Source organism: Balearica regulorum, chromosome 11, assembly GCF_011004875.1.
Source record: "Balearica regulorum gibbericeps isolate bBalReg1 chromosome 11, bBalReg1.pri, whole genome shotgun sequence".
In the NCBI taxonomy this organism is placed as follows: domain Eukaryota; kingdom Metazoa; phylum Chordata; class Aves; order Gruiformes; family Gruidae; genus Balearica; species Balearica regulorum.
The window spans coordinates 20726104-20750305 of NC_046194.1; the positions used below are offsets into that span (position 1 = coordinate 20726104).

A 24202-nucleotide genomic window follows, 5' to 3' on the forward strand; every position below is an offset into this window, starting at 1 on the left:
GGGAGGGCAGCAGCAGGAAGGGGAGAGAGAAACATGAATTAACTTTCACCTGCAGAAATAAACCTCTCTACTCACCAATAATATTTGTGTTTAGCTAGCATTCCCCCCCCTGCAGCTCTGTTTAGCTTTTTACCTTTCAGACGCAAACAGTTGAGCCTGAGTATCTTCTCCTGCTTCTATGTTTACTTTGATTTGCCTGATACTTGAAGAATGGCATTAGGCCGAGCGGTAATTGGTAGGTCTGGGTCAGCACAGGTGGAGATGCTGATGTGAACGTCTTGTCTCAGACCTGCTGTCGCTGGTGTGTCTCCTGTTCCTAGCAGTAATTCTATAATGGAAAAATATGACAAAACTGTCTGTGGTTTGCTAGCGGCTTGTCTCAGTGCTTTGAGTTTTGGAGATCTTTTCCAGGTGAACGTCAGCAGCTGTGGCTTGTGTGCAGCTGACAGCAAATGCAGGGTGTGCTCCATTGAGGATAGCAAAGGGACTTTCCATTTTGCACGTTTAATTGGACAGGTGCAACTTAGCTCTGGCAGTGCCCTGTTTATGAGTTGGCCTGCTGGGTTTCCCAAGATAGGGCTGCAAGGTGGCCCTCACCTCCTCACCCAAACGGTGTGGGACATGGCAGGTGGGTACCCCTTGCTCTGGGCCAGCAGCATGGCATGCCCTCCAGTCAGTCCCACTGATGGTCATCCAGGAAGCCCATGATCTTGTTGATGCGATCTCGTGTCCGCAGCTACTGGAGCTCTTGCCCCTAGGAAGACCTGGGTGTGGGACAGGCGGGCCTACAAGTGCTCCAGGTCTTCTGGCTCCTGGCTTGGGAGGATCTTCTTGTCAGCATATGCCACCAGCCCTACCTGCAAGTCTGGCTTTTGGAGCACTGGGCTAGGTGCACCTCTGGGCACACAGATGTCCAGTCTCATATCTTCCCTTCTAGAGCCAGACTCAGAAATCATGTCTGTCTTAAAACAGGGGCATGTCCTGCTCCGTTGAGAAAGTGCTGCCATGAATGTTGCTTAGCCTGAGCAGATGTTATCTGTTGGTTTGTCTTACTCTAATTACTTATCATCATGACTACATATGTTAAGTATTCAAGGGTAAAATAGTGTTGTTATATATTCAATAGGCTCATTTCCCAACATTATTTTTTATTGTCAGTTGCTTATCTAGTAGCCTATTGACAGATGCAACTGACTCTTGACTGATCCAGAGCAAAGCACTTCTCTGCCCTGGAGTCTTTGCTGTCGGTTACACAGTTGGAATAGTTTGCACTGCTCCCATGTGACAACGTGGGTTTGGGGGCTCTCTGTGTAGTACAGGTGCAGGACGCTCCGACACAGCACCGTGTAAGGCTTGCAAAGATGGCAAGTGGCAAAGTTAAGGTTGGATACGCCTTCTTCACTCTGGTTGTGTGTACTTTTTTTTACTGCCATCAGAAGTAAATTAAGGCAACTTGGATCCCAAAACTTGTGTTCAAGGAATCCTTGGGAAAGTTGTACATGTTTCTTCATAATCCTAAGGGCAAAAGTGTGCTTTCTCAGTGAAACAAAGCTTCTGATATGACACCTTGACTTCTGAAAGTGATACCTTGCACATGGACCACTGATAGCTGTGCTTTGATCCAGCTTGCTGCACACGCATGTGCTTGGCTTTCCCACAGGACAGTGTACTGCAGTGTCTTTTCTGTCCAGCCTTAGATCCCCCGTAAGCCTGAAACAAACTGCCATTTCACCGTTGCAGTACAGCACAGACTCCAGACCGGACCATTCTCATTTTCTTAATAATTCCCAAGTGTTGAAAATGCTCTGGCAGGCTCACCATTGCTTTGCAGGGTGCATGCACAGTTGGCTGCATGTAACTAAGGGAAGTACTGAAACATTTTCTTGCCGTGTCACCTGAGCGTGGGCTCGTTTCTCCAGATGCTGTTGAAGGGGCAGCAGCTGTGTGCCCCCAGTCCCTGTCCCTTTCCTGGCATGAATAAATTGCTGTTTCCTTTATTTGGGAAGGGCACTGGAAAGTACTTCTGTGTGTGTCTCTCGATGGGAGTGAAAGGCCTAATGTTTTCCATTTTCTGTCTCCTTCTGTATTCCCTATTGTGAAGGAGAAAATCCTCCAGATCAGAAATTTTCCAGGCACTTCCCTGCAGAGAATTTTGATTTAACCTGCAGTGCCCAGATGCCAGCTCATATTTATCAGGTGCACCCAGCCACTCCCCAGATGAAACATGGGCCTGCTGGTGCATGGTAAACCTGAGAGGCAAGAATGGAAGTCACACAATTAAAATCCTGGGCATTTGCTAAAACTGTTTTTAATGTCTCCTACCCTCACAGGCAGAAGATTGTGGACTTGGATTTGGGATGCTCTTGAAGTGTCACCAGAAAAGCTGTCAAATGTGTGCATGCAGAAATGGAGGCTTGGAAAATGCCTTTAATTGTGATTCCACTCTGCACAACACAGATTGTCATGCTTTGAGCTCAGGTTTGTTTGTATCAGGGGCAGACATTGATACCACAGCTCCTATCGGGGCATGAATATTTCAACAACTGAAACGATGCCTGCCTGCTCCAGAAAAGAGCTGCTTACATCCTCGTTTGATCTTTTTAGCAAGCCTAGCCAGCTCAGGTTGGCATCCTGGTTATTTATTCCTACAGATATGGTCTCTGTTAGCTGTGCTCTGCTATGACTCTCCTCTCTTCATTCCAGAGGCTCTGGGAACTCAAATTGGGAAGAGATGAGATTTCTAGCAAGAAAAAAGACTAAAGCAGCCAGAATTTGCTCCCTGTTTTGTGTCTTTTTGAGGAGGCACCTTGCACTTCATAGGATGCATGGTCCATGAAGAGGTGAGGTAATATTTGGAAGTGTCTAGAGTGACAATCTGTGGGGACAGTCTTCTCCTTTCATTTCTGCCCCACATCCTGCACCACATCTTCTCTCCATGCTCTTGTTCTCTCTCCACTTCTCCTTGCACTAGGGGAATGCAGAATCCTCCTCTCTAGTGGCATTGATGAATAACATTAAGCACTTCAGAAGGAATAAGCTGAGAGTGGGGCCTTATTCTTTTCTGCAGTATATTGACAGTTCATGCACGGAGATTGTGTCCCAGACTCTTCTTTTTGAAAGCTATAGTGATATTGAAATGCTGGAATTTCTGGTACCATGCGTGTTTCTCAATTAAAATGTCTCCAAAGCATCTAATTAGGGGATATTTCCATAATGCAGACAGTGAGAGCTTTTGAGCAACTTGCTCTTCAGGGCATGCCCTGTCTTTTCCTATGGTCTGTAGAGCACTCTGGACACTCAGGGTGAATGCCAGGCTTCTTCATGTAATAATGAAAAACAACAGGAATCTGGGTATGAGGTAGTTTTCCAGTTCTAAGTCCTTGGTGTAGTAAGATCTCTCTCCTCTTACTTAGTGAGCAACATCATGTGGATGAAGTTTCTAGGCCTACAGATGATGCAAGAGGTCAGTTACCTGATTCTTGAGTATTTTTTCTGAGCTGTATTTTGTGGTGTTCGCATTGCTGATCCCAGCAGAATGGCAGAACTTGGCCTCAGGGGTACAGCTGAGTGTGTGTGATCCTCTGTTTGAAAAATACATCTATTGCAGTGGTTATCCTGAGCATAATTGCTTGTGTATCAGAACAGAAATTATACAGTGAGAGTTGTAGCTGTGTGTGTGTTCCAGGAAGCAGTCTGGTAAACATAATCCCAAAGTCAGTCCACAGTAGGACTTACTTTTGGACAAGGAGAAGTAAAAATTGTGCTCTTGCATATTCCAAACAGCCTCTAAAGCGTAAGTTCTCATTAGAGTGATGGCTTTTGTTGGTGGGGTCATTAGGCAAAAGATGCTTTGCACTGGTCTGTCCTGCTGTGTTAGTGAGACACTACATTGTGATCCATGGAGCTGGCCATGTCTGACCACAGTAGGTGCATGCTTCAAGCATTTTTCTGCGCTCTGAAGATCTCTAAGCATATTTTCTGTGAAAACTATTTTAAAGGTTTGCAATAAATGGCTAAAAATCAGGTCTGGAGAAAAAGCAGAGATGTGTTAAGGCAGGGTCTGACTGCTCCGGGGGGCTGGGTGCCAAGTTGACTTGTCAGACATGCTGGAAACACAAGGGTGAAGTCAAATGTCCAAGGTTGTCAGTAGGGTGCTGGCAGAGCAATGGAAGATACCAGTTAGAAGCAAACATGATTGAATTTTTGTGTCCTGAACTCACTGGAACAGTGGTGTTGATGTGGCCAGGGACCTTGCAAACCTAGGCCAGTAGGTGCCTACATGATAGAATTTGGGTCCACGAGGACAATTTATGGTGGAACATTACTTCATGTGTCCTTTTTCGTTACTTCATGTGTCCTTTTTCAAAGCAGACCTGTGGTGCTTCCATCCAGCAGTGCTCGAGCTCTGGCACCGTGAGGCTGCAAGGCTCGTTTGAAATATGTGCACCAAAGAAGGGATGTGTTGGGTGAAGAATTGCTACTTGTGACATGCTAGGTGTTAAACACATCCGATACAAGGAGCTTCTGAAAAGGTCTGGATTCAGGCTGTGTTTTACACAGCAGAAATGTCCTGTTTTGTGACTGTTTTGAGTGAAAAGACAAGCTCCCTCCACCCCCTGCTCAGCCACCATTGCAGGCCAGTTGCTGAACCGAGTGTTGTAAGGTAGCCATTACTCGTTACACAGGTAGCCAGGTAACGCAGTGGGATTTATAACGGAAAATGTAGGGGCTCTCCGGGGACTGGGGATTTAGAGGCTTCTTAGACACTTTGCATTGCGCTTCACTTGTACGTGTTTGGGAGGGCTGTCTTTGTATGCGTATATATCATATGCAAACGTATTTTGAGTTGCTGTGTGTCTTGTCTGAATTTAGAAAAGGAGCGATTCGGAGAAAGAATCCTCCAGGAAATGTCTTTTTGCAAGCACGGGCTTCTTGACTGTGATTTGGGGGGGAGGAAGGGGTGGGAATGAGGGGGAGGTTCACTGAGGTTTTCTTCTTTTCTTGTAGCGTTTTGGGAAAACTCCAGCCAAGGCCCACATACAGTCAAATGAATCAGCCTCCCTTTTTGCCATAAGTAATTGGCAGCTCTAGCTGCAATGCAGTTTTGATGTATGGCTAATACACTTTTTCTTGGTTAATTGAGAAGAAACGATGCAGTAGACGCCTGATGTTGAGTTGGCCTTTGTGTGGAGTCTTTGAGCTAGGAGGGGGATAGTGTAGGCTACTTCTTGAGAGGCTGGAATTTGCTACAAATTCTATTCCATACTCTAGTCTGAAGGCTGGCGTTGCTGTTCATCTGCTATAGAAAATACATTTCTTGTTGCATACAAGTGTAGAGGGCACTAAGCTGGCGCATGGCACCGTTGTTCAGTGCTGGGTTTCCTTGGAAGAGTCACATTTTATAACAACTTCAACAGAATATTCATGTTCTTAGATGAGCGACTGTTCCTGTGCTGACAAATAAAGCATTTTGGCCTTCTCATACTCCTGTAGCAAAAAATTCACTTGTTTTCTAAAGCATCTGGTGCCAATTCAGACTCAGAGCTTTCTGTGTCTGCTGCAGGATTTCCACTGGGCTCGGAAAACTTACCAGACAAGCTCAGCATTCAGCACTGGAACTATCTGGAGTAACTGGAGGGCTTTCTTGTCCTGGAAACAGGACATGTAGCAGTTGCCCTTGGCAGTCCAAGACTTACCAAATGCCTTTTATTTCCTGTTGGAAGCCTAGTTTTACAGGGAAGGACTATATTACTCTCAGAATTGTAGTATCTGTTGGTAAATATTGGCTTTAATAACATACGCTTCACTTTTAGCAGAATAACAAGAGTGAGGGATGAATGTCGAGCAGTGAAATAGCGTGCTTTACTGAGGCAGTAACATCAGTGTTCTCTTACAATGTTTTAAATGGTCCATACCATACCTATTATTTTCATAGCATTTGAAAACTCATTAGAAACAAGTCCCTTTGAGGAACCTGTAGTCACAAATGTGATTAACTCAGCCTTGGAGTTCTAGTTATGGCCAAGGCTTCACTAAATGCTGTCTGAACAGAGAAAACAAGCCTGGCCTCGACTTACTCTGTCATGGGATTGCTTCCTATCCAGGCAGCGTGTGGCCTTCTTCCTGCCAGTTGTTCTGTGGGGGAAGAAAACATTGAAAGAAAGTACAAATGTAAAGTCTGGGGCGGGCAGATAAAAGGGTTGTCTCCGTAGTGTTTTGCACCTGAAAAGAAACACAAAAGTGGCTATTTTTGCCCTGTACCTCTGTAGGGGGTGAAGGGGACGCTGGGATTTTTGAAGATGCAAACACATAGAAAGCAGAATGGCATCTCCTTTCCATGCATACTTAGCTGAACTGTGCTCCTGGTCGTGTGGCTCACTGTGTTACGTGTATCTGGAGATTATATCCAGGCCAGCTGGGCTGAAGTTTGCTCTTTCTCCAGTTTACTGGACAAGTGTTTTACGTTTTCTTCAGCATAACTTTAAATGGACATTGTTTTACCCTGTTCTGGAAGGGAGCTGGTATTTCTACAACTCATGCTGTCATCACATAAGAAACCTTTTTCTTTTCTGAACAAGGTCATTACATCACGATGCAGTAATCCTCTGCCTGTGGGATAAACCATCCTCTCTGTCTCCATGTCTCTGTCTACTGCTCTTATCTGTGTTTGTTCTTTCTTAAAGTGTGCACAGGGGGAGGAGAAATGAGGGGAGAGCAAAAGTTTTGATTCTGGTCTGTTAAACTGTGTTTAGAGAGAATAATGCATGGGTTGTGAGATGCAAAGGTCTGTTGTCTCACAGAGCTGTTGCTTTGATACTTTATCCACAAAGAGAAGCTCCAGAGTCTCAAGTCAGAAGAGCCTAGGGATGAAATTACACCTTTGCCAGGCTCTGACAGGTTAAACTTCATGGAAGTGCAGGTAGCAAATTATCCACAGACTGAATTCCAAAGGAGGGCTTTAAAATGGGCTTTAAAAACCTGCTGGGGAGATTGACTGGATAGAAATAGTTAGTTCTTGTATCCTTCTTTTTGTCTGTAGAGCTAAAAGCAATCTCCAAAGGAAGGACAACATCATTATCTTGGTCTCAGCCCAGAGGAACCTGAGGGATGGAGCGATGCCACGGTGGGTGGAAAGGGTGAGCACGGAGCAGGCAGCAGGACACAGCCATCTTGCTGCCTGTCCCATCACCTGGCCATTACACTAAGTTACCTCCCTGCTTATTGCAGTTTCTAATTTGTCATGGATGCATCTGTGTACTTTTTCCTGAGTCAGTTTACACCACAATATATCATTCATGGCCAGCCTGGGGTGTGCCCGATGAAGTATGGTTCATAACTATTTTTGATTCATTTATAAAGGGATTAGGTGACGTGGTTGCCTGGACAGCAGGGACTGTACTTGGTGACCCTGTGGGTCTCTCCCAGTCCTGTGTTACTGTGTAACCTGAGGTGATGCCATCTAAGCCGCATCAAGATGCCAGTGATGTAATTTCAAACTGTCTGGCCCGAGCGCCAGTGAAGTCAGGGAGGCTGCACACGTGTAGGATAGTATTGGCTTTGATCCTACTGATTTTGCCTAAATAATAAGTGGAAGATAGGCAGGGTTTGATTCAAAATGAAACTGAGGAAGTAGAGCAGATGTATTAGTGGTTGATTCCATCTTTCACCTGCTCTGAGAGGAAATAGCCCGTCATATTTTACTGTGCGGCTCCGAGGTCTGTTGCAGATTAAGACAAATAACTAAGTTGAGTCATCAGGTTGTGTCTCAACAAACTACTTAAAAAGATGTCAGGCCCTCACTGTGGGTGGATGTTAAAGTGTCAGAGCTATCAAAGAAGCACATCTAGTATCACATGAAGGCTTCGCTGTTACCGTCGTGCCATACCTTATAGCTGCTCAGAGCGTTGCAGTGATAGAGCATGTGCCCTGCAAGCTGAAAGTGATAGACTCCCGCCGCTGTCAGCAGGACAGGACTACGATGGACACCTTGCAGGGCATGCTGCTGTGGGTACGGTTCTGCGCTCACGTGCCTTTACAGCTATCAAAACAGGCACGTGCATCAAGGTGCTCGGAGTGCAAGCAGAGGAGCTCAGATTGGGCTGTGGAGTCTTAGCCATGGCTGAAAAGTCTCCATTCCAGTTGAAAGGGATACCAGTAACAGCCGCTATATCCTCATGATAATATTTTTATGCTTTGTACTTGTCCCTAATTTGTTATATGCCCAAATCCAAGAGTCTTCTCACAGAGATTGCGTTGCTGACAGCATCTTCATGTTTCAGCTGTGCTGCCACTGTTGATGAGAGTAGGCTCTATGTAGTTTGGTTCAATGTCAGTGTGTTTTAGTGGAGGGGGGGGAGATTTCAAAATTAGATTAATTCATTATGCTCTTTTATCATTGCCTGTCAGTAGAAAAATTCTAGCAAATGAGTTTGTACTACTTTGTTTGCATTATTGGTTTGCTTCTGTTCAATTCCGGCAGAATCTTTGGACCCAGATTCCAAGGGGATGACCGTGTTGTAGGAAAAACATGGTCACAGCAGAACTTCCCAGCCATTAGTTATGATAGCTTTGACTTTTCTACCAGGCTAAATTTCAGAGCAGCATTGATTTTTATTTCTTCGCATAACTTGTGTTTTGCTGAGTTATAGCTGACAGTAGCTTTTCCCTGTCCTTAAGGGGTCATTCTGTGTGTGTGTGTGTGTGTGTTTGAAAACTGCAGAATCACATCCTAAAAAGAAAGTCCTTTAAACATGCTTAGCTGACTGTAATACCTTTCCCTTTGCACTTAGTTTTAAAGCCAAATGTCATAAAAACAACTTTCAGTGCTTTGATGTGGGCTCATAATTTTCTCATTGATGCTATTAATATTGCATGCCCACTTGCTCCATGGTGGGTGTCAGCGCTCGCTAACAGCAGCCATCTGTGAGAAAGGAGCTGCTTCCTGGCATGGAGTAAAATTTAGGCCAGCTGTGGATGCTGGAACCACATCTTAGAGACTGTCCCTCTGGGCTCTCCCTGTGCTTTGCCTGAGACTGCACTGAGCAGAATTTCTGGTACCCAGGATCCTACAGCCTATGGAGCTGCATTTCTGTATTAATGTCTCTGCCTCACACTTTGAAGGTAGAAGGTAGGGCCTGAATTACTGTCGCATTGGGCTCATGCTGTTGTTGATCCAGAAAGCTGATAGCCCTCAATGCAAGGGACTCACCCATTTCAATCCATTTAACTGCAAAGTAGTTACCAACAAATGATGCTCTTGTTCAATTTGGGTAATACTTGGAACTCGATGTCTTCCCCTTGCACCCGTTCAGCACAAGTGGTGTTTTATGGGTCTAGTGAAACAAGTGAAAATGCAATTGCAACTCTGGCCTGATAGTTTGGGGGAGGCCAATTTTCCTGTATTTTTTCCTGTGAAAAATCTTAGCACCCTTTAGCTTTAATTCCTGGAAACGTAAACAGGTTAGAATTGAGAGACCAGGGGAAAGCAAACTCCAAGCAGCATCCCAGGTAAGTTGTACATATAGAGGATGTGTGGTTTGCCACATGTTGAATTGTTTTGCAGTCAAGCTTCTGGGATCTGAATGGATTTTCAAACCTGTGTCAGAGCTCAGTGGTAAGATTACTTTCAGTAGTAAATAATCTGTCAGTACTGGTCTCTTAGTCTGCGTTAACTATCTCACTAGGGGTTTCGTGACACACCTGCCATCCCAGGGGCCAGTCTTTATGAAAAATAATGGCCTTTGGCCAAATCCTGCCTCCAGTTATGGGGTCTGACCTCAAGTTTTCATTTAATTTACAGAATTGATGTTTATAAAATCAACTGTGTTTAATAACGGCATCAATTCTCCTCTCCACGTGACACCTAAATAGCATTTGCAATAGGAACATGGTCTCAAGATTTCTGCTGTTTTCCAGCACCCCTTCATCCTTTCTATAGCTCCCTTTCAAAGTCCTTTCCCTCTCACAAGATTTCCTTTCTCAAACAGAGTTCTGGGCACAGGCATTCTGCAGATGGCTGCAGGCATAGGCAAGTCACTCGAAAAAGGGCTTCTACCCTGGAGGTGCTTCCTTACAGACAGGAAAAAGAATGCACGGTTCTGCTGTCCAAGCGGCCTTTAGAAGAATGGAAACTTGTTTCTTTGAGGGCAAACAAACCTTCTGCAAAGACTTAGGAAGTGATTCATCTCCATTTACACAGTCTGCAGTATCAGCGTGTCAGACTGGGATCATATGTTGCACTTTATGATATAATGCCCCTGAATGTGAATCAGATCAAGGCAATCTTACAGTTTGCAGCAGCCAAAGTTATATTAGTGCTGATGATAATTGCTAAAAGAGTATAATGATCTACCAGGATAATCATGACTGAGTTCTGTCAGTAACACTGAACACTCACCTTCTGGTAAAGGCCCCAGCTTTCAACTGGTGTGAAACTTTGCTGAGCTGGGAATGGTACAAGCCCAGAAAACTGGCACAGAATCTGCCTTGGTGGCCGGCCACATACTGGCCACATGTAAATGTCGTGTGGGATCAGAAGACTGATGAGGTTAGAACTCAGTTTATGCTTTTCTTCCTCAAATTTCTCTGTCGTAGAAATCAGTGGAACTAGTCAAAGGGGCAGAGAAACTTCCCTCTTCAGCTCACAAGTCATCACAGATTTGTATTATCTGATAGGAATGCTGGTTTAGACTTAAAGGAATGCAGGCCCAGATGTTTTAGCAGCTCCCAGTTTTTCCATTGCCAATACCAGAACCACTGTTTAACCCCCACTGTGGGGATCTCTGGGCAGAGGCCAGGACCTGAATGGGCTGTAGAAGCACCAGTAGCTACCACATAGGTGGGTGCTTGATATTGAAAGTGTTAACTTTGGCCAGGCCCCGAAGGTAATGTGCAGGAATATGTGCTCAGTAAATCTGGGTAACTCCTGCTCGGCAGGTGAGTAGAAGTATTTGCTTTCCACATGGATGGTGAGACACATGCAACCGGAGCTGGATTCTCCTTGGAGCTGAGCACTGCCGTCTGTGTGCACCTGAAACAGGCGGTCATTTCTCTGCTGCAGTACTGAATCCCATCATATTCTTTGACGTTTTAGTCGTGGTTGGCAAGAAATTTACGGGTAAGATGTTCAGCACAGGAATTTTGTTTCAAGGAAGTCCAGGGAGTAAATGCAGGAATGGTATGGATTCAGGTGGAGGCCTTGCATGAGGAGCAAAGGGGCTGTGCGGTGAGGTCTGGTAGAGTTTTCTGCTCGGGCTGGCATTTCTTTCTGAATGAAGATTAGATGGGCTTTTTTGCCAAAGAGAACATGGAGGCTCTCCACTTCATTGGTAGCTGCTGTTTGTTGTCTCCTTTGTAAAATTCTTGACAGAAGAAAAAATTCTTTATGGTGAAAAGTGCTCATGCCAAGTAAAACAACAAGAAGTGGTGGCTTGAAATAGAGTTGAATATTTCTAAGAGAAACACAAAATGTATTCTGTTTTCAGTCTATGCCTTAATGCCACATCTTAGATTCTCCTTGACAGCATTTCTGATCAGCCGGCCCTTATCCATTCTCTACCAGTATTAGTTGCAGCTTAATAACATATAATTATATCAGTTCTTTATCACTCAACTTGCCAAGTCGTTTATCTCTTGGAAGGAAGGATGGAAAGAAAAATTTATTGCCTCTCTGTCTCTTGATGTCCTGCAACGCAAATGCATGTTTTGCCAAAGCCTTGGGGAAGGTGCATTATCTGAAATTGCAGGCGATTGCACGCCTAGAAATGGAGGTGGTGTGTGCTGCCGGCACTGATAATCTAGCCAAGTCCTTTTAATATCACGTTACCCTATATCCACGGAGTTTGGTAAAAAGATTAGTGAGATAGCTGGATGATAAACAGTAATTTCTGACATACGCACATACAGCACTCACATGCACATACATTGGATTTTTGACAGCTGTTGCCAGCAAGTTATCAAAGCATATTATTTTTTTTGCTGAGGATAGGGAGGTAAAGAGTAGAGGTGTGTGATTCCTGGTGCACCAGGACAACTGAAGTGTTCCCGTCCAGGGCATAGGGTGACACTGCAGATAGAGGGATAACAGAGGGGAGATGCACTCCCCTCTAGCTTCTCCGTGGAAGCCAGCGTGGGCCAGCCACTTGCCGAGACACTTGCTGCTGGGAGGGGGCTGCGTCCTCTGCTGATGTGCCCGCTGGAAAAACAAACTCGGGTGCATCTTTAAGAACTGCAAGTGCAGCTTTGGCTGCCGAGTAGACGTTTCTTTGGTCTTTTGACTGACAAAGAGATGAAGGTAATCTGTCCTGTCAGCCTGGGAGGAGGGAGTTCTGAGTTTGTCAGAAAGCTGGCAGCAGCTTAACCGATTCGTTTATAAATCACCTGCTTCGAGTGGTGTGGACACCCAGTGTCACATGCTTGTGCAAACTCCAGCCTTTGCTTCGATCCATTTTGTGCGGTTGGGATTGTCAAATTAAGTAATTTTTAAATTACTGAAAGAGTTAGGCCCACTTTAAACATGTTGGCATTAAAGTTTAGATTGTAATAAATAATCTTCTAGGGAGAGTCTGGCCAGTGTCTTCCATGTTGTCAGTTTGGATGAAGATGAAGGGAGGGCTGATGAGCTCCAGTAGATCGGAGTCCTGGTGGTCCTCTCTTCCTCTCTGGTGGGAGTTACCATTCTTAGAGCCACGTTGCAGGAATGTCTGCCTCAGCCTTTGTCACTGTGAAGTTGGAAAGTTAGCCCAAATCCCTTTGGTGGCAATTTAGGCTAAGTCAGCAGATGCAACATACAAATGGTTTAGTACAGACACGTCTTCATGCCAGCTTTTCTGGGTGAACAGTAGCTTTTGGCAGAAGGACATCTTCAAATAGTCTCATGGGGCATGTGTCACGTGGCTACGTTTGCAGGTTGGGAGTGTGTGGCCCTCTGCCCATCTCCAGAGCTCTCTTAAAAGGTTCTAGGCCAAGATTTGCTTGTTGTAAGTCACATGCTGTGCTTGGAAGAACTGGTTCGTGTTGAGTCCAGCATCACAGATTCATAGGAAGGGACAGATCCAAGTTGCCTGTGTGTCAGAGAGCCATGATAATAATGGGAAATGACAGCAACACCTCACCTTCTACCTTTTCTAAGCACTCTCCAGCCATTAACTAATTAATAATCTGTACAGAATCCCTGAGAGGTGACCAGCAGGCTGGTTCTTTGTTGGAGGGAGGTTGAGTGGAGATTCCAACATCCTTGGACTCTTGAGAGCTCAGCTCGCAGTACCCTGGTCAGTGTTGTCTGCACAGCAGCACTTACAGGTGAGTGGAACCTGAGCTCTTTCCCTGTCGTAGGGCCAGGTAGGAAATGGTTTTGTCTTCCATATCTCCCTGGCACTAAGACCTTTTCAAGCTTTTCAGACAAGAGTGGGCATGGAAGAAATGTTATTAAGAGATTTTCACAAAGGAGAGGGGAAAACTGTTCCTGGGGAATCTGGATCCCCGGCCAGGACAGTACCTGCATTGAACCTGGGTTTCCCACTCCTGTTAACAGCCCCAAGTCTGCGCTTTCTTCAGCTGCTCTCTAAGGGAACAAAAATGGTGTTTCCTCTCTGCTTCATCCAGAGACATGTCCTTCTGATGAAGCCTTCCAGAACAGTGGCATATTCCCATGAAAAGATTCTCTTTCAAGCCACTGACATGTAACTTGCTGAAAAATTCATGGCCAGCTCCAGTCGGGAGACCTTGGCTCTCCCAGGAGCACGGCCTGTGCCTGCCGGATTGCGATGTGCCTGCAGGGAGGCAGAATCCTAAGTACAGGATCAGTCCCGGGTGACCAGGGATTTGTTACAGCATAATTGTAGCCACTGAGAAATGAGGGAATTGAGGCACATTGTAATTATGCAATTGGCCGGAGTCCCCGTGATAAGTCAGAGAGCAGAAGAGAACATCAGATTCCTGGCACTTCCTCCTGTGTTCCTGCATGGGGAGGCAGGATCGGAAAAGCCCTTCTGATTTTTTGATTTGATTCGGATATTAAAGGCTGTATTTTTAAAAGACTTTAGCTCCCCTTGAGAACAGCAGAAATTACAGGGATGTCAATAGCAGAATTAATCAGGTTTTTGAAAGAAATCAGCCACTAAGCGATGTTGCTGAAGGGGATCAGAAGCTGCAAAGACACAGAGGGGTTGTGATCAGTGCATCTAGCAGAAGAGTATTCAGTAAGCGATGTGACCAGGTACACCTGCCCCTATAGCTGTAGGCAAGTGTTTGAATGTCAAAATGTCAAGGTGAACGTAGCAGAGGGTATGCACCTTTACAAGGACAAGGCAACTGTGTGGCAGGTAAGACTTAGTGCTGCAAACCACCTGATGTGATTGCTGTCCTCTGGAGTACAGGAGATGCTTTGTACAATTTAATTCGGAATATAGATTTGATATATTAGATGTTGTGTACAGGGCGCAGAACCTAGGAACTCTGGTTGTATTTCTTGGCTGGAGAGCTTACAACTGGTAGTGGTGGATGCTAGGCAGCAAGAGGAGGAGTTTGGGCTCTTGGAGTGTATATTGGGGACAGGTAGTGGCATGTTTGTTAATTTATCTCATTTTTACATCCATAGATTGATTATGGCAATTTGGAGCGGTAATTTAATCTCTGTGCATTGATTTCCTAGTTTGTAAGCTCTCTGCGGACTGGTGCCTGTGTTCTGGCTAGTTCAGGTAAGCTCTGTTCAGCTTCTGATGCGGAGGGTGAGCTTTGTCTGGCACAGGCTGTGGTGTGCAGTCTGCAGTGTCTGCCTTCAGTGCTTTTTCTCATTTCGGCTGAAAGGCTGAGACTTCTGGCAGTGGAAAGCCCAGGATTCTGGCCCTGGCTCTGCAGACAAGTGTGTGTGATTTGTCTAATAAGAATTCACTGATCAGTCCAGAAGTGCTTTGAGATTATTGGAGTTAGGGATGGGTGTTACTGAAGTTCACCTATATGGTGTTAAGGGCTTTGTTTAATTGGTGCTGGTGAAGGGCTTTGTAAACCTCAGATAAATGACTCTTCAGATGCACAAAATGTTACTGTTCTGTATAAATATTTTCTAGATAATGGAAGAAAAATATTTTGAAACACAGAAAGTAATACAGTAACAAGATCTGTAAAGTGTTGCATTTATTTAGGAGCTGTTGTGGGCTGAATTGAATCTGAAGATAATGAAATAGTAATAAACTGTGGTGTGATGGCCCACATTTTCCAGTGGAGGCTTATTCAGGTGTGCACACCGTTCCGTGTCGGCCTGAATTAGACTCGCAGGTCGCAGGATGAAATGGAGAAGCATGCCCACTGGTACAGCAGGACTTTCGTGTGCCTGGCATGCACAGAAAATGATACAGGGCTGCCCATTCTGAGCCACGGGCTTTGCCTTCGCACTTTCTTTCTTCCCAGGGTTTGTGCATTTACTAGCTGGCGTCTTGGCGTTTGACCCCGGTGTGGCAGGCAGCCTGGTTTTTGGCGTGCTGAGCCTTAGAGATGCCCTTGACTTCAGTGGGAGCAGAGGGACCTTAGTCCTTTGCAGGATTCGGCCAAGTGTGTCTGAGTCCAGAGAAAGGGCAGGCAGCCAGGGCCTTTCCTTCACAAAGGCAAGGAAGCTGAATTCATTTAGTTCTTAAAGGAGTGTTTAGCTCTTTAGATTGGAAGGGCCCATAGAAACCTGATACAGCATTACTGGAGTCTATTTGGTGCCTTCAGTGGGAATTGAATGAGACTCTAAATGTGTTAAAGTCTTTGCACTTTTAGCTGTAATGATGATGCTGATAAGCAGAATTGAATTAAAGATAATAGAGGAAAGAACTGTCCTCCCGGTAGTGTTATCTGGTTTCTCTTGATAGAAATGTCTGCATCTAGATTATTTTAGGTTTTGTTTTGTTTTCCCATGGTATCATACTCTCTTTAATAAATAATTTGTGGTTCTTTGTGACAATTTTCTTTACTCCTGAAGAGAGGAGATCCTGTTTCGTATCCCTTCTGGCTTTGAGGTGTGTAGTTGCAAACAACTTCTACCGTATCTTTTCTTCTTAACATTTCTTCCTGTTTACAGTTGTGCCTGCACCTTGGGAAAAGTGTACTTAATGCAAGGTAAATATTTTCTCTTCTCTGGTACACAAAGATTTTGTTGTCTTATTTTGATTCTGATGGCAAATAGCTGTTTGAGCTGGAAGAAATAATTAATTTTGCAAAAGAACCTTCATCTCTTAAAAGTGGGAGGATGCTTTTGTTCGGGTATAGAGACTAAACAACCACGATGGATGGTCACTGCCTTTTCCTAGAGGTTGCTCTTAGGTTTCCCTCTGAAGTTTACCACGGGGGGGGGAGGGCAGAACCTGAAGATTTACACTATTAGATATTTGGCTAGTTTTCCACTGTAGCTTTCTCCAGCACTGCCTGTTGCTGTGGTGTGTGCCTGGATGTTCCCAGACTTCAGAGAGGTGGTGGAGAGTCTGCAGAGCTTCTCCAGCTCAGTACGCTGCAAGGTGCTCGTTGCATCTTTTGCTCTAAGAATTCCTTTAAGGCCTTGGGTAAATGCAGGGCCAGGAATTAACCTCACTAGGAACAGGCTCACTCAGTGATGGTTCTTAGAGCACAGTTAGTCTTTGTGACCTGTTAGTTAGTGTGGCTTCTAATTGGTTTAGTGTGCTCTGTGGTCTTTTTTTTTTTCCTGTTCTAGTTTCTTAATCAAAACCTCTTGTCTTCTAAGGCCTTTTAGGGACATCAGTTTCTACGGAAATGGTAGTATTTCATCAAATATGTTTATTATTTCATGTTTGCATGGCCCTGCTGCCAAGCAGTGGATGGTTCTGTCTGTCAGCTTCTGTCAAGCTGAAGTGATAATGCCTCTGGTTTTGTGAGGTTTTTCTTATCAACAGCTTGTATTTGCCCGGTGACCTCTGAACATTTTTTTTATTCTACGTTTTCAATGTTTGGTGGCATTTCTCCAGTCTAAGATTGCCTCTTATCATTGCAGCTGGCTCTACAATCCAGCTGGAATCAAACTGGTCTTTGATTTAATGGCACAGCAGCAAACATAGCTGTAGAATGGCTGGCAGCTTCTTTTGCAGAGCCTGACTATTGGGAGTCTGTTCCTCTGCTGAGGTTGTACTGCAGAGATCCTTGTATTCACAGGAGCATCCTCAGTCACTGCATTCACCCCTGTTGTTTACTTTCTGGAGAAACCGTATCCTAAAAGTATTTTGTTTCCTATATGTGTTTACTCCATTGCTCGGAGCTGAGCATTTTTCTTTTTACATATCCTCCTGTACTGTGCTCTGGACCACAAAGCCTGTATTTTCAGGCAGTCTGTCTCTCCATGCTTTAACCGTATTCTCACTCGATGCAAATGCTCTTTGGGCCTGTCGCTCTCTCCCACGCTGGCTGGATAGTTCAGATGGCCGTGCTGTTTGGAGGCATTTCTCTAGAGCTAATTGGGACCCTCGCAGGCTCCCCTGTAATGGGTGCGTGCCTCGGGCCATTACCTGTTTCACTAGGGGAACCTCTAGTATCTCTAGTTACACGTAGACACGGTGACGCACAGCTCTGTAACCAAAGCGTTTATTCTTTTCTCTGCTTCAGGATTTTGCCTAAACAATAGTGCCTTTAGACAGGTTCATTTTGTCTGAGATCAGACAATATATCAGCTGTTGTGAGTTATTTGGGTTTTTTTAGACACTGTCCCTAGCTACAGTGTCTTGCTCATTTCTCGTAGTTTTCTGCCACTTAATGAAATCATTTCACCTCCATTTTTCTTGTGTTTTCCTCCTCAAGGACAGATCAGTGTAAAGGCTCAGGTCTTGCTTCTGTTGCTTTTTTTCCCTAGCAATCCAGCATTTCCAGAGGTTTGATATCCCCCCCCCCAGTACTTCCTGGGTTTTTTCCAGTTCCTGCGGTGGTATTTTGTGGGCCTTTTAATCCTTCTCTTCTTCACTTGCTATCCAGGTTGTTGACAGTGTATTGCATGTACTGTGTGCTGGCTAGCAACATGATTGCTGTCAGGTTTCTGACACTAAACTGCTCTTTATTAGGTTCTTTAAAGTCTGATAGATCTGGCAAAATAGAAGCCACCTCCCATCTACGTGAACAGCAGGGGAGAGAGCTGAGTTCCTCACAGAGCAAGAACAGACACACAGAGACAGTGAGTAACTTGTCTGAGGTCATTTGTGAAGTGTGTGGCAGGTGTCCTGCTCTTGTACCCTCAGCCCGTGACTCTGCCTGTCAGTATGTCCTGCAAGGAAACAACACACCAGGCAGGGCCCTGCTCCTGTCCCCTGGTGAAGAACAGCTCCAGGCACTGGTTTGCACCGAGGCAGAGCTGGGGGTACTTTGAGCCTGGAGGCTGGCGGTGTGGTGCCAGCTCCCTTGTATCCCACCATCTTCCCATGGCTTCTGCTCTTCCTCCTGGGATGGCGCCTGGGAAGCTGACTGCGGACACGGGCATCTTGTAGCCAGGTACCCACCTGAGGCGGCAGTTGCTGGTGGCTAAGCTGAGGAGCAGCAGTTTGCTGCTGTCTGTGTACACGTGGAAATGCTCTTTACAGTTTCAAAAGTCAGCCAGAGTTTGTCAGTACGGGAGCGGACATACCATCTTCTGTCTGCTCTTCAAGCTGGCTGGTCGTGAGCTGTCTCTTACCGGTGCTGCGTCTGTATCAGGCGCGTTTGCTCAGGGACAGCGCGCTGGGAGTGCAGCTGAACCTGCCTCCTCGCTGGCATCTCGGTGCCCCTGCACAGGCTGTCTGGGCTGTGTGCCCACCTGTGGATGTATGGCTGGGGAGTGCAGTGCGCCTCCGAACCCTCGGCCCTCGTTTGTAATGACAGGAGAATAAAGACAGGCGGAGGAGCTGTTAAGATTTTCTTGGATGTCTTCTGTCCTTGCGTACTGCTTCTCTGTTGTCCTCCCCAGTTCTCGGCCTGCTTTGCTTCTTGTAGAATATATAACAATGCAGCTGTCACTTGGTGCCTCAAAATCCTCAATTAATATACTTCAGTTTTCTTTTAAGGCCTGAAGTTGTTGTAAATAGAAAGTGGGGGGTGTCAAACGGTAGTAGGCTTCAGCCAGCAGCGGGGTAAATGTTGATGAGCTGTTTTAAGAACAAGTTTCTTTGCAAAGCTTTTATGCCATAAACCTGATGTGTGCCTGGCACAAGGAATCTATTTTGGGTCCTGTTGTTGTCCTCTTTCCTGTTCCCTTGCTTTTTTTGTTTGTTTACTTGTTTCTGTGCTTTTTGATGGTTCCTTATTTTGGTACTTTCTTTGACCTGATACAAGATTGCATTAGTGTCAACTGCTGCTCTTGGAGTTTGTATGTTTGTAGAGATTTCTGCATTAGGACCCAGGCTGCTTTAGAAGCCCCTACTGAGCAATGGATGGTTGTGCGCAGTCTGGACAGAGAGATGGGGGTACCCTGATGTGTTGGGAACAGACGTGGCTTGCCTCTTGTCTGCTTCTATCAAGAGATTTGTGTCCTTTTACATCAGTGACTTGCAAATGTGCTCCCAGGTTCTTCAGACAAGGCATCTGTGGTTGTGTGGAGAAGCTAAGTGGTTTGCCCTAGTGAAAATTTGCAGGAAACAGGAATGAAACCCAGAAGTGTGAAATACTTACCAGCTGTTTTAACTAGGATTTGCAGCGTGGACACAGTGCCGTTTCCAAAACTAGAACGATCCCTGCTGGCTCAAGCACTCTCCCTTACAGGAGGCTGGGATGTCCCTACTCCTGGATGCCACCACCTTTTGGGGGCGTTGTTTCATCCTGCGCTGGGCCCAGTAGCCGTGGTGGTTGCTGACGCAATGCAGGAGGAATGTGAGTAGTTCCCAGAACCAACCCCTTTATTTTTTCATTTAGGTGGTAAGAGGATGGTGAAATGTTTTCCTGTTGTAATGTGGAGTCAGGCAAGAAGGAGTAGTAGAGCAGTACTCTGGAGCAGATGATTATCTTTAATTTTTTTTTTTTTTTTTTTTTTTTTTTTTGAGCAATGAGGTGTTAATTGCTGAATCCCTGTTTTAACAGTTTAAAAATACCAGACCCTTGTGGTAGCTGAGAAAACAACAGAATAAGTGTGTGGATCTTGTTTTGCTTTCTGCATATAGGTGTCATTTCTCCCCTGACCTATATAAGAATAGCATTTGTACGTTTGCTCTCCTAGTCTTCCCATCCTGCTGCTCTGAAGCCAGGGTCTAGCTGGCAACTGGAAATAAGTGTACGCAGCAACTGCTCCATTTCGCCCTGTGACTGCTCCAGATCCATAATACCCCCAAGGTAGATATGCCATTACGCACGATAAGATCACTAACGTAGCAGGTGAATATTAGATATATGAAGCTAGTCAGCTGTAAATAAAAGGCCTGGCAAAGAATAAAAGGCAAAACGTTGCCCCTGAGGAAGTAAATGGGGATATGAATGCCTTCGTGCCCTTGTGCCCTGAAGAGATGATGCAGAATCTGGAACGCATCCACCTCCCAGGTGAAAGGCATGTGGCAGTCTGGGCTTTGTTCTTTCCTTACCTGGAGGCAGGAGCTCTGTCCTTCCAAACATAGCATAGTGTCCTGGGAAGATCAGTACAGCAAATCTTTTCATGTGGTGTTGGTATCTGTCTCTGCTTGTGGCATTTGGAAGTCTGAAGTCCATCCCATGCTCTCCTGATTAGAGGTCTTTGTCTTCAGCCCCACTAGCAGAGCTGTGATATCCAGAGGACTCCCTGGTCTTTATTTTTACTTCTTGGAGTGGGGCTCACCTCCCAACTCTGCCTGGCAATCCTGGGGTGGCCTTGAGTTGTCTTTTAAGTGTCGGATTCATCCTTCTACTCTTTCACAGGGCTTTAGCGTTGTTTCCTACAGCAAGTTTCTCAGCTTGCAGACTAAGAATTGCAAAGGCAAAATGAGTTAAAGGTGACTGCAAGGTGCTAGAAAATGGCAACCGTCTATAATTTTGAATTACTGGCAGTATTCTTTTGAATTACTGGCAGTTCCTCAGTTGTGTGGTGGTTGTTGGCTTGGCCTGAGTGTGTCTAGTGGGACACGGGCTGGTGCTTCAGCAGAGTGGGGTTGTAGTCAGCATGGTACACCCTCCCTCTTGCTTCCCGGAGAGCTGCACGCGTGTCTCTCAAGGCAAAACCAGCTCTTGGTCTGCCCGTGGGGACTGTTGCAGGGGAAGGGACCAATGCCATTTCTTTGGTGAGCGTTGTTAGCGTGGGTTGGAATGGCGCTAGGCTGGGGGGGGTTCAGCTGATTGTTTATCACGGCACATCTTCTGTATGTCAACCAGAGAATAAACTGTGGAAGAGCAGAGAAAGAACCAACACCTGCAGAGAATATAAGGAGCAGGGAAAATGGTCCTTTTTTCTTTTTTCCCTGTCTTCTAAACCTTGTTTGATTCTTTTTTTTTTTTTAACATAAACAAAATGAAAAACATAATAGGCAAGATGCCAAGTGGTTTTTTAAAAGCAGTCTTAATGCACCAGCTAGAGTTCAGTAGGAGTTTAGGTGCCCGAAAAGTATGAACTCAAGGACTTTTTTATATATAGAATTTTTATTATGGAAGCCCAAGCACGAAGAGGCTTCCTTTGGTATTGTTTACGTGGTAAGAGAGAGACCAGGGATGAAAGCAAGCTCAACATCTGCCAGACCCTGTGACTGGTGACTGCTCTGCCCCATATCACTGGTTTTTAGCCTGGGGATCAAAACTCTGCTTGAGAGTGGCCAAATCCAAGCTCCTGTGCTGGTGGTTCGTAGTGCTGTCAGTTCGTAGTGCTGTCAGCCTTTCCCCTGCTGCCACAGAGCAGACTGTGTCAAACAGACCTCAGGTCTCTGCCTCGGGATGCTCCAGGGCCATTTTAAGATGGTGCAAACGGTGGAGTTGGTGGGTGAACGTGTGTTGCTGTGCTGAAAGCGTAGGCACAGACCAGTCTGCGGTGCTGCGCCCGTGAGTTGGAGACAAACCCTGTACCCGAAGGCACGTGCAGTAGAGGCACAAGAAGTGAGGAAGAATGGATAAAGGTAGGAGAACGTGGTAAGGAGACTCCCAAACCGTCCAAGGCCGGTGGAAGAACTGGCAGTTCAACCTGCACATCCTGAAGCTGTGTCGACAGAATAAAACAGTGTCTTCCTGCCAGTATGAAGTGATGACTTTGCCCTTATATGGTTCCAGATATATTGGTGTAAGGGAGCTTTGTATCTTTTCCTGCAGAAAGGGACGCGTGTGATGTGTAAAATAAGAGACCTTTGCATTGATGCAGTACCACAGCGTGATTTTTCCTGGGGTATTTCTCAGGTATAGGCGAAGCATGCGTGATAGTCTGGTATCTTACTAGGCTAGTGTAGATTCACCTTTAACACCTCTTCACCAGAGAAGGTGAGAGAAGGCGTGAAATTCTTGTCCTCAGTTCCAACAATTGTGATCTTTTGAACGCAACGGTAGTGAGGTCCCCGCCATATAAATATGGGTGTTGTGCAAACGCTGTCAGATTAATGTTTCAAGTGTCCGGGTGCTGTTGCACTCTAACTGTTGCTGTAAGGACCAAGCTCAAATTTGGGTTCCCTGGATCGCTTTGGGGCCTTGCCTTTCTCCAGCAGAACTAATATAATCACAGCGCTGTGGTCCAGCCACTGCAGAGACATTGCTGTAAGGCTTCCCAGTGTGAATGCTGTTTTGTACCAGAAACAGACGATGTCTGAAGAGCATAGATCCTTTTACTCTGTACTCAGGTTGACTGGGAACCTACAAAAAAATCCAGCAACATGGGTTACAGAGCCTTGCTGTGCCCGAAGGATTACAGCCGGTCGGTTGAGTTGGGGTAGTGACTGGTCCATTTTAATTGTCAGTTAGAAAGCATTTAAATCACTTCCAGGATGCAAGTGGGAAAGGGCATGGGCAGGCTTTGTTGCCACGCTCAAAGGACTCGTTAAGCCACAGCAAGCGGATTGCTTGTAACTGTGCCTCCATATGTAGCTTGCAGTAGGGGCTGCCTTCTCGTACCTGATCTTGGACACTGCTTCAGCACTGACTTCAAGTTGCTAACTCAAATTAGAACTCAATTTGTCTTGGCTATTAAGGTCATGAAATTTTTTTATTGCTGCAGTTGTGATGTTGGTGTCTCCAATAAGTAGCTTTTCTTGGTTTACATTTGACGACTCCTAGAGAGCAAAAGTGAACCTGAGGCTTAAGCTCTTAGCTAGGAATAATAACGTCCATATGGAGAATTATTTCAGTCTACCTGAAATGGTTTAAGTCTGCACTTTATTTCACACAGATGCTTTCATGTGTAGAAAAAGGCAAGGGATGCAGTCCTGTGGAATGTGGGATATTTGATAGGCACAGTTGAATTGAGACATCCTTTTTTGCTTTGTGGAGCCTTTCAGTTGTATAAATAAAAAGCAAAAGAGAGAGTGGTAAGATTTTTCGGGTTTCCTCTTGGATATGAATGCCTTTTCTAGGTATTTTTTCATTATTTCCTATCAGAAAAGTGTTTCCCATTACATTAAAAGAAAAAAAAAAACAAGGGGGGAAAAATGCTGTGGCCCCATGGAGATAGTTCTGGGAGCTTCCACCTCATTTTGGTATCCTTCTTTTTTTCCTTTTTCAGCTCCTTCTGGAGTGTCCATTGCTCTGGCAGTCTAAGCATGTCTGCAGATTCAATGGCTTAGAGCACAATCTTTTTGTTTCAAACCATGATTCAAAAAACCATGACAAAAATACCCGTGTAGCTGTATGGGATTGGGTACGAGCGGGTAGAGGTGCTGGTGGCTCTTCCCAAGGCAGCCAGAGGGGTGGAAGCTCTCCGCTTGCTCTCTCTGAGTGGCAGAAGTGTCCTAGTGACCCAGCTAGCTTTGCCGCATCATCAGGGTATGATGTGTCCATACCTTTGCCCTACGAAGTGAAGTCATTTTGCCTATCAAAAATAGTTACCTAAAAGTGTGTTTCGGAATGATTTTAAAATCTATATACCATTGAGTTTTTAAAATAATGATGACTGAGAGGCTGCCTGACATAGGGTTACCACAGGGGCTTTCCTGGCAGCAGAGCCTTGAACGTACGCTTACTACCCCTACTCCTCCTTTCCACATTTCATTTGCTTCTTTCTGTTACGTGACTGCATGCGTTCAGTGGTTTGGCAACCACTTTGCAGGCCATCTTTTGATGCTGTGGTGCTGCGAGGTGCTCCCTTAATGTAACCCGTAGGAGTATATTTCCTTTGCTC

General features: G+C 45.4%; 1 protein-coding gene across 4 annotated transcripts in view; it reads left to right on the top strand.

The window, feature by feature from the left end:
* Nucleotides 1-24202, top strand: part of PAK3 (p21 (RAC1) activated kinase 3) — a 153433-nt gene that overhangs the window by 74267 nt on the left and 54964 nt on the right. Inside the window, exon 2 of one of the 4 annotated variants that reach the window (XM_075763616.1) lies at nucleotides 7040-7136. The exons of 2 other annotated variants lie outside the window; for them this stretch is intronic. The gene's annotated coding sequence lies outside the window, so the exon portion shown is untranslated. The remainder of the gene's footprint in view (nucleotides 1-7039; nucleotides 7137-24202) is intronic. One more of the 4 variants, XM_075763618.1, reaches the window with a different exon arrangement.